Raw genomic sequence first — 10,332 nt, forward strand, 5'->3', positions numbered from 1 at the left:
AAGAGAAATCCCCTTGGGCACCTCCCCTTGTATACAGGCACAGACCACGCAGTTCAGCTTTTCACACTGGCGTTACAACCGGCATCACGTGCGTCTGATAGTCTTACATAGGAGAGGGTTTTGTGTAACCTCTGTCGACAAAAAGAGTCAAACTCTGTAAAATAGTTGAAGACATTTATTCTGAGCCCAATAGGAGTGACCACGGCCCGTGACACAGCCCTCAGGAGGTCCTGAGAACATGTGTCCAAGGTGGTTGGGGTGCAGCTTGGTTTTACACATTTTAGGGGGGCGTGAGACATCAATTAAATGCATTTAAGAAATACATTGGTTTGGTCCAGAAAGGCTGGACGACTCCAACGCGGGGGTGGGTTTTCAGGCTATAGGAAAATTTAAACGTTTTCTGGTTGACAATTGGTTGAGTTTGTCTAAAGAGATCAAAGAAAGGAATATCTGGGTTAAGAGGTTTTGGAGACTAATGTTTTATTAAGCAGATAAAGCCTCCAGGTAACAGGCTTCAGAGAGAATACGTCTAAAATTTCTTATCAGATTTAAAGTCCACGTTGATATATAATGAGGCGTATCAGACCCTCACTTCCCCTCATGGCCTGAACCAGTCTTTCAGGATATATTTTATAAGAGCCCTGGCTGAGAAATTAGTCCGTTCAGATGGTTGGGGGTGGGGGTGGGGCTTCGAATTTTATTTTTGGTTTACACCTCTCTCCATCCACACACACACACATTCACCCCCTTGATAATAGCAGAGTGCTTAGGGCACACAGTTTGGTTCTTAAATATTTGAGGATCAACAGGTTACGGTCAGAAAACTTAGGTTCTGGGTAATTTCTGTACAAATCAGAAAAGAATGTCCCAGAGGTTCTACCTTTGCTCTATCTGGAGCTGGAAGGCTGCAAGCTTGCTTTTCCCTAAACATAGACAATTACTGGAAAATTTTTCATTAAATCAGAGTTTGTGAGTTCTGAGTTCTATCTCTGACTCTGTTATATCTATTCATACAGTCTCTGTCTTCATTTATTTATCCACGAAATGGTAATACCCCAACTCAGAAGAAAAAGGGAATTCATTCAAGTGCTCAGGGGGAAAAATCCCCTGTTGATGAAAGGCATTCAGTGGGAAAAAACATTAATTTACCTGCTTTAGAAAATAAGGTGCCTATCTTTAAAGATACTTATGATCTATAAATGATGAATTCATTGCTAACACTTCAATATCTAAGCCCAAAGTATAGATTTATACAATTGCAGAAGAGTTCTTAACAGCTTTTCCCACAAGGCCCAAAAAAAGAAAAGTAATTTCAAAAAGAAATGTAACTCTTGTAATGAGATGCTTGTTTTATTACCGTTTCAAACTAGTAGATTATTATAATTTAGTTGACTAAGAATCTAAGCCATCCAAGCTGAAACATTGGAAAGATGGCAAAATTCCTTATCATTTATCAGACCTGAGACACAGAATAATTACCAGATTGTGAATAAAGCAATGTTATAGTTATTTTTTAAATTAGGTACCTCTAAGCTTATAGTCAAGTCATGAGTGGTGAAAAAAATCAGATTATAGGTGGAATTTTTCTTCCATTCACTACTCTTCAAAACATCTTTTGGACAAGAAGAGGTGCTTTTATTCCTGGTTTTTAGTGATAAATGTGAAAATACTGCACTGAAATAACACTGCCCTGAGACTCAAATTCATAATGCTAGTCAGCCAATGGCTACAAACCTGATCTATATATCAATAACCAGCAGCAGAGCCTTAATGTTAGATTTCAGTCTCAAAGAAACAGTGAAACATCTTCATTCAATTTGGCTGTTGTAACATGATTGTATTGAGTCATATATTTGCCCTCACAAACATCATATGAAAAATATTGACTGTTTCAGCGCAAAGTGCTATGTATTAATGCCAAAAGATGATGATAACTTAGGCCAACATGTAAGATACTGTCAGGCCTCCAAATTCAAGCATGGCCATTATAGCCTTGGTGACCTGCACATACACCTCCTGATGGTCTCCAGGAGTCAGAAAGTCTGAAGTAACCAGATGGCCACAAAGAGAAGTGAAACAACTAGTTCCTGCCTCAACTGGCAAAACACCCAACCCAACAACACTCTCAGGCCCAGGGAAGGGCTGGTAAGGGTTCCCTGAAGGAAAGAGCTGCTATGGTCTGAATGTGTTCCCCAAAAATCATGTTGAAACTTAATTGCTGATATGACAGTAGTAAGAGGTGAGGCCACCAGGCATGGTGGCTCATGCCTGTAGTCCCAGCACTTTGGGAGGCTGAGGCAGGCTGACCACAAGGTCAGTAGTTTGAGACCAGTCTGACCAACATGGTGAAACCCCACCTCTACTAAAAATACAAAAATTAGTCAGGCATGGTTACATGCACCTGTAATCCCAGCTACCTAGGAGGCTGAGGCAGGAAAATCTATTGAACCTGGGAGGCAGAGCTTTCAGTGAGCCGAGATCATGCCACTGCACTCCAGCCTGGGCAACAGAGTGAGACTTTGTCTCGAGAAAACAAAACCAAAAAACCCAAACAAACAAACAAACAAACACACAAGAGGTGAGCCCTTTAGGAGGTGGTTAAGTCATGAGGGCAGAGGCCTCCTGGATGGGATTAGGGCCCTTACAAAAGGGCTTCAGGGAGTGAGTTTGTTTTCTTCCATTCCCCTGTGGGGACACAACATTCATCCTCTCTGGAGGACAGAGCAACAAGGTGCTATTGAAAGCATAGATTAGACCCTCACCAGGCAGTGAACCTGCAGGTGGCACCTTGATCTTGGACTTCCCAGCCTCCAGACCTCATGTGAGCAATAAATTTCTGTTCCTTTCAACTTCTTCAGTCTCAGGTATTTTGTATAGCAGCACAACTGGACTAAGACAGTGGCTACTGCCGTGGGAAACAGAGGCAGGGCCATGTGCTTGTCTCACTATCTATGAGTCTGGACACAGGAGGCCTGCAGTTCTTTTTCATAAAATTAATGGGCAGCTGTGTTTGTGACTCAGGAAAAGGCTCTGAACCATGTAAGTCTCTATTTCTATATTTTCCAGTATGGTGGTCATTTGACCGTGTGTCGGCCACTCTAAGTGGTTAGTCTGAATTGAGATGTGCCGTAGCTTAAAATACACATTGCATTTTGAAAACTTTAAAGTGCAAAATGTCTCGGTTATTTTTATATTGATTACATGTTGAATTGTGTATATTTTGGATGTGTTGACTTAAATAAAATGTTATTAAAATTAATTGTACCTACTTCTTTTTGCTTGGAGTAGGGCTCTTAGAAAACTTTACATGGCTTATACAATTTAAAGATTTCTGTTGGACAATGCTATTCTAGAACCTGTAACTGAACATTCGATTTGAGGTCTCTTTGATGCCAAAGGTTTCAGAACCACAGACTACTGAATCTGGAGGAGACATGAAAACCTATTGAGCCCAGTGGTTCATAAACTGTATTAGGATGACCCAAAGGGAGAAAAGATACCAGTACAAATGGGGGCAATAGAAATGGGAGCAGGGGTGAACTGCTGGAGTCCTGTGACCACACTCTTGTCCCCCACACCTCCACACTTGATAGATGCAGATATAGCTGTGGATAGATATTTGACTTATTCATGGGATTCCAAAGTAAAATTTCGGTTAAAGAAAGGATTCTGGTTGGGATATTTTTGTTGTGGTGGTTCTGTTTTTTTTGTTGTTGTTGTTTTGGATTGGTTTGGTTTGTTTCATTGTTGTTTTTGAGACAGAATCTCACTCTGTCGCTCAGGCTGTAGTGCAGTTGGCACAATCTCGGCTCACTGCAACCTGCAACCCTAGTTCAAGTGATTCTCCTGCCTCAGCCTCCCAAGTAGCTGGGAATATAGGCGCGTCCCACCATGCCTGGGTAATTTTTTATAGTTTTAGTAGAGGTGGGGTTTCACCATGTTAGCCAGGATGACCTCGATTTCCTGACCTCGTGATCCACCCACTTCATGCTCCCTAAGTGCTGGAATTACAGGCTGAGCCACTGCTCCCGACCTCTGCTTTGTTTTTTAATCATGTCTTTTTTTTTTTTTTTTTTTTTCCACCTGTAAATCAATTTCACTGGATGTCACGGCCAAAGTGTGCTTGACCTCAGATTTCTTTTCAAGGTTCACTCTGGCTTCTATTGATCACACAGAGGTGACTGACTGTTTAAGGGAATTAATATGCTCCCTATCTTCATTTAGGCAAGCAGATCCTTTTCAGCTTATTCTTCCCATTCACTGGTCCCCTATTTGTAATCCCACATACATTTCCTGCTGTTTGTCAGAAGAGGATTCTGCCTCAGCCCAAGTGTGTGGACCATGAATGTAAACTTATTTTCTTTATGAAAATAGCACACACACAAAAAACAATCACTGGCCTTGGGTCTCCAACAATGCCTCCTCTGTGGCGGATGGCCTATTATTATGATGTGTTGCTACATCAAAAACTGTTAACATTTTCCCCTTCACTAAGCTGAGCAATCATGTTTTATCATTATGATATGCTTTCTGTGCCACAGTTCCTCAACCCCAGGAGGCTGGGTCCCGCTGTATTACTGAGAGATGCAAAGTTAAAAGTTAAACATGCATGCAAAGCATTCCTAAACCTCCTCAAGACTTGCTTTAGGTCTAACACTAAGGAATTAATCTAACTGTCAGCATCTTCCAGTAGGTTCAGACTGTACCACTTCTGCATATAAGACGTTCCTTTAGACCACAAAGTTCATCGTAATATACTTTATCTTAATAATTGAATATTAACTGAGCCGATTTTAAAGATCTAGAATTTGGGGGAAAAATAATCAAACATTGATTGTTTTGCTCTGTGCTAAGCACTGCTGTAAGTGATTTACATGCATTAACTCACTGAAATCTTCACGTCCACATTGATCTATAAGTAAGTACTTTTTTATTAACTTAAGTTAAAGATGAGAAAACAGAAATACAGATGGGGTAAGTAATTTGCCCAAGGTCACACAACTAGAAAGCAGCAGAGTCAACATTTAAACCCAGACAATCTGGCGCCAGAGCATCTGCTTTTAACCATTGTGTGTTATTTCATTCACTCTCATTGTGATTTTATAAACTTCTATCATGTCCCCCTCAGTCTCCAGACGGCCGTATATTTTTAATCGCCTCTTCATAAGAATTTGCTGTTTTTTTCTTTTGTTTTCTTCCAAACTTTTCTAAGTCCATTATGACGTGAATCTTCATGTCGTCCCACTCTTAAAACTGCAGCCTCCACATTGGGGAATAGTTCCAAACTTCCACTTTATTTCCAGAACAGTCTCAAATATTGCCCTAAATTTTGTCAGTGGCTTGGTTGCTCCTGTAGGTTGGACTGATAAATTCAAGGAAGAGCCTACGACACTTTTATTAGCAAAACCGTGTCTTGTTTGCCATCCCATCCCTAAGCAGGTGGCCCAGGAGCTAGCACTTGGTTTGAGCTCATTAAGTTTCAGTTCCGTGAGTGAGTGAATGAATGAATGAATGAATGAATGAACTGGGAAATTTTTTCAAACATACTTTGTCCATCCAGGCTGCTATAACAAAATACCATAAACTGAATGGCTTACGAACAACAGAAATTTATTTCTCACAGTTCCAAAGGCTGAAAGTCCAAGATGAAGGTGCCAGCACAACTGGGTTCTGGTAAGGACTCTTGCAGGCTACAGACTGCTGATTTTTGGCTGTGTCCTCACATGATGGAAGGTGTGAGGTATCTCCCTAGGGCCTCTTTCATAAGGGCCCTGATCCCATTCATAAGGGTTCTGCCCCCATTATCACCTTGGGCCTTAAGATTTCAACATATGAATTTCTGGGGACGTAGATATTCAGGCTGTAGTGCGAACGTACCTTTGAATTATTCTTTTTTCTTTTTCTTTTTTTTTTTTTTTTTGAGACGGAGTTTTCGCTCTTGTTACCCAGGCTGGAGTGCAATGGCGCGATCTCGGCTCACCTTAACCTCCGCCTCCTGGGTTCAGGCAATTCTTCTGCCTCAGCCTCCTGAGTAGCTGGGATTACAGGCATGCACCACCATGCCCAGCTAATTTTTTTTGTATTTTTTTTTTAGTAGAGACGGGGTTTCACCATGTTGACCAGGATGGTCTCAGTCTCTTGACCTTGTGATCCACCTGCTTCGGCCTCCCAAAGTGCTGGGATTACAGGCTTGAGCCACTGCGCCCAGCGAATTATTCTTTTTTCTAGAGGCACACCCTGGTTCATCTGATGATAGTTTTCTAGCTATGATTTGGCCTTCTGTAATAACTAGAAACTTAGGAATCTCTGAAGTCCCTAAATTCAATTCTCTTTTGAATTATTTATGCAGATATTAACCAAGTGTCTCTCTCTGGGGAGCTACATTGTTTACACATCACTTGTTTTGTTTTGTTGTGACCATATTCCTCTCTTTACAGTTTAACTCCAATGTTTTTCCCCATAGAATTTAGGAAATGTCAACATCTTTCTCATTGTAATCCATCTCATTATACTCCATCCCACACTTGAATTTTGTTTCAGTCAGTGCTCTTTGCAGTTATGATTGTCTTTAATGCTTAGGAAAAATTCCTCTTCCTGTTCACTGAGTTTCAGCAGGATGGAGGTATCTTCCTTTTCTTGTTCAACATCTTCCTTCTTGTAATATTCAAAGGCATGCATTTCCCAGTATTTATCTCCCTGACAGAGAGATTGTCCAGTGTTTATTTTCTATCATGTGACTGATACCAATAAATAGCTTTCTTTAGAAAGGCATTTTATCAAGGACCTGAGCCTGGACATCAATGAGTTCTTCATGTTCCTGGTAGATTTGCTCTGAAAGGAAATGCCATTACTGATTCTGGGTTAGGTGGGGAGCAGCACCCCGAGAAGTCCTATTTCTAATGCTCTGTGAACGCGCCCAGGTCTGCCTGGATTTCCCACATGGGGGAGTGTTCAGTGTTTTCCCTGGTTTAGGTGATAAATAAAGCAAACACTTTGTAATTATACTCATGACCAGCAAGGGCCACGAATGCACGAACACGGTGGATGAAGCCTTTTCTGGGTAACTTTGTCTATGGGCTAAGTACTGAGCCCATAGTACAATTCAGGCATATAGTAGGTACTCAAATTAATCCAAATCAGGTCAGGTCTGGTCAATTCAAGTAATTCAGCAGGTAAGAGAAAAATTCTTGTTGGAATTGGCTAAAATTTTAGTTCAAGTAGAAATTTGAGAAAAGAAGGAAATGTTATTCGTGCCATTAACTTGCAGCTCACAAAAATTTAGAATGTGAAAAAGATAAATCAATTAGATTAGAAAGTAGCCATACAGAGAGCTGGTGCTGTGCTTCATTCATCTGCCAGTGCTCACTGTCACAGGTGTGGCGACAGAAAAACTGTCATTTTTCTACAGTAGTAATCTAAGACGTATAATTCATAGGGGAGTATTAGCCCCCTTGATGCTTCAGATTGCAATTCATAACAAACAGTCCAGTGAAGTATCTTTGCTATATTCTGCAGAATAGAGATGCCAGTAGATTTGGACTCCCTTTTCAACACAGTCCTAATCTTCATGCAATACACAAGTCCTCCAGAACATGGATTAGAGGAGTTAAAGATTTAGCCATTCTAACTCATCAAGATTGCCAGCATATTAAAGAAGGACTGAAAGAAGTGAAACAGGCAAAGAGAACAGTGAGCTGGCTGAAATTTTTGTTTTTGTTTAAAAATTTTGTTTGTATTTTAAACAAAATACAAACAAGGGTTGGGAAAGGTAACTTTTGGGCAAAGAGAAGGCAAGGGGCAAGCAAGGAGAGGGAATTTTGCTATTTCCAGAAATTTACAATTTCGCAAGCTAAATAGAACAGGATCAGGTTACAGAGGGGCTGTCGAATGTTTTCCAGAAAAAAAAAAAAAAAAAAAAAAAGTGATGTTACTAAAACTCATTCTGATTGACTTCAGCAGATACTGGGCCTCACCACCTGGGATAGGAAAGAAGGAATAGGGCTGTCAGTGGTGGTGCATGTTAAGGAAGGCTGCACTGGCTTAGACAGGAGCCAGCTGCTTTTGTACAGTTTAGGGATGTCAAGCACACATCTGGCACCACTCTCTTTAAACCAGGGAGAATCTCAAAGACAAGTTCCACTAGTCCCATAGTATGAGGAGTAGTTTGTGCCTCTCTCTGTGTGGATACAGAACTTTTCCCTTTGCATGTCTAAGCTACTGTAATCTTCCTTTCTTTTTTTTTAGATGGAGTCTCACTCTTTCGCCCAGGCTGGAGTGCAGTGGCACAATCTCGGCCCACTGCAACCTCCACCTCCCGGGTTCAAGTGATTCTCCTGCCTCAGCCTCTGGAGTAGCTGGGATTACAGGCACCTGGCAACATGCCCAGTTAATTTTTGCATTTTTAGTAGAGATAGGGTTTCACTATGTTGGTTAGGCTGGTCTTGAACTCCTGACCTCAAAGGATCTGCCTGCCTGTACCTCCCAAAGTGCTAGAATTATAGACGTGAGCCACCACGCCGGGCTGAGCTTCCTTTCTGATGATTAACTTGACTGGATCATGGGATATGTGGTCAAACATTATTCTGCTTGTTTCTGTGAAGGTGTTTGTTTCTGTGAGGGTGCTTTTGGATGAGAGCTTAAAGTAGATTACCTTCCATAGTTTGGATGGGCCTCATCCAGTCAGTGGAAGGCCTAAATGGAGCCAAAGACTGACTTCCCCGGGCAAGAGGAATTCTGCCAGTTGGCTTTTGGACTATAATTGCAATTTTGGTTCTTTCCTGGCTCTCCAGCCCATTTGTGCACCCTGCAGATTTTGAACTTGCCAGCCTCCATATTGCATGAGCCAGTTCCTTAGAATAAATCTCCGTTTATACACATACACATCCTATTGGTTCCGTTTCTTAAGAGAATCTTAATACACCCTTCTTCCCCTTTGGTGGGCAAAGCAAAGCATAGCCTGAAGGATAAGCATTATACCAAGTGTCCTGCAATCCTGTTCTGTATGACTAAAAATGCACTGAATCTAGTTAATCTTTACCTTTGAGTAACATAATTTCCAAACGTTTAAAACTACCCTAAAAGGGTGATGAGGATACACTTCATAGATCTATAATAGGGTTATTGATGTTAAAGAAAAACAAATTTCTACCCCACAATTTATTAGGGAAAAATAGAAAATCCTGGCTGAAGCTTCTGGCTTTGAGATTCTAAAGAAATCTGGAGATTGGAATGATAAAAATAAACCTGAGATACAGTTTCTGAGCCTCTGATTGGTGTCCATTCAGCCTGAAGGAAGAAATATATGAATATTTTTACTTTCCCCCAAATGCATATTTAATCTTTTTCTAAATATCCTGAATTTTGAGACTGTCAGGAGTTTCCACAGTAAGAGCAGATTGCTTTCCCAATTCTATAGCATGTATTAAGAAAGCCATTTTAAATCTCAGTATTAATGTTGACATCTTGTTGAGGTGATTTATTTGTTACTTCTGCTTTCCCAAGTTAATTGACATATGGTCGAATTATAAAATCTCAGCTAAGAGCCTAAGCAGTGGATTTCTCAAGAAGGGTTCACAGTTCACAAAAGCAAATCAGAGATGAAAATGCATGCCATTTTTGCAGCTGCCTAATGTTTTTGGTTTCCCTGGCTCTTTATCAGAGATATGAGTGCTTGACTGTGAATATGTAGTTCTCCACTTCATTATCTCTCGTTTCTAGTAGACAGGAAGCTCCCTGCCTGTTAGCCAGACCAGTGTTGCTCTAACTCTAAAAGCACACAGATCCCTCAGGGGCTTGGTTCAGTAGGTTTGGGATAGGACTAGAAATTCTACATTTTCTTGCGTGCTTTCCAGAGATTTTGAAGCAACTGGTCCACATACCACACTATGCCTATCTAAATCCACACCCTCCAATGCAGTAGCCACTAGCCACATGTGGCTATTTGAGCCCTTGAATTGTAGCTTGTCTGAATTAAGATCTAAGTATAAAATGCATACCAGATTTCAAAGATTCAGTAGGAAAAAAATCACAAAATAGCTCATTCACAATTTTATATTGATTACATGTCAGAATAACATTTTAGATATATTAGGTCAGATAAAACACATACTAAAATCAATTTCACCTGTTTCTTGTTATGTTTAAACATGTAGTTACTAGAATGTTTCAAATTACTTATGTGGTCTGCAGTTGCTGCTTACATTATATTTCTTTTGGGTAGTGCTACTGGACTGGACTTGGAGAGACTCTGAGGGAGAGTCACTTCTTTGCTCCTCTAGTGTCTTTTCACCAGGTACTTGATCCATCTCTTAATCTATCTCCTCTGCTCCTTGG

The sequence above is a fragment of the Saimiri boliviensis genome, chromosome 14 (assembly GCF_048565385.1).
Source record: "Saimiri boliviensis isolate mSaiBol1 chromosome 14, mSaiBol1.pri, whole genome shotgun sequence".
NCBI lineage: Eukaryota > Metazoa > Chordata > Mammalia > Primates > Cebidae > Saimiri > Saimiri boliviensis.